We start from the raw sequence: 378 nt of genomic DNA, 5'->3' as shown, positions 1-378 counted from the left end.
GCGCACCCCGCGGAGATGAAAGCCTTCCCTCCCGCCCTCGAAAGGCGGCCCGAGGGGGTCGGGGGCGCTACCGGGCGTGTGACGACCCTCGCCTCCGCCCTTGAGCTAAAGGTCCGCTGACCCCGGGAGGGGGTCGAGGAAATGGGCGAGGGGTGTCCCTTCCCCAAGGCTGGGCCGGCCGATCCGAGGGATCAGCGCGCGGGGGGCGCTACCGGGCGTGTGACGACCCTCGCCTCCGCCCTTGAGCTAAAGGTCCGCTGACCCCGGGAGGGGGTCGAGGAAATGGGCGAGGGGTGTCCCTTCCCCAAGGCTGGGCCGGCCGATCCGAGGGATCAGCGCGCGTGGGGAGAACCCGGATTGGGCCAGGGGTCGGAGAAT

The 378-nt window shown here is 71.7% G+C and overlaps 1 protein-coding gene across 1 annotated transcript in view; it reads right to left on the bottom strand.

Moving 5' to 3' along the window:
- FSCN1 (fascin actin-bundling protein 1) overlaps positions 1–372 on the bottom strand; it is a 22,540-nt gene extending 22,168 nt beyond the window's left edge. The window contains exon 1 of the mRNA XM_005878948.2: positions 213–372. The gene's annotated coding sequence lies outside the window, so the exon portion shown is untranslated. The remainder of the gene's footprint in view (positions 1–212) is intronic.
- Between the last annotated feature and the right edge of the window lie 6 nt (positions 373–378).

Source organism: Myotis brandtii, unplaced genomic scaffold (assembly GCF_000412655.1).
Source record: "Myotis brandtii unplaced genomic scaffold, ASM41265v1 scaffold579, whole genome shotgun sequence".
Classification (NCBI taxonomy): domain Eukaryota; kingdom Metazoa; phylum Chordata; class Mammalia; order Chiroptera; family Vespertilionidae; genus Myotis; species Myotis brandtii.
Note: the sequence above shows the minus strand (reverse complement) of the source record. Positions and strands in the feature narration are given on the sequence as shown.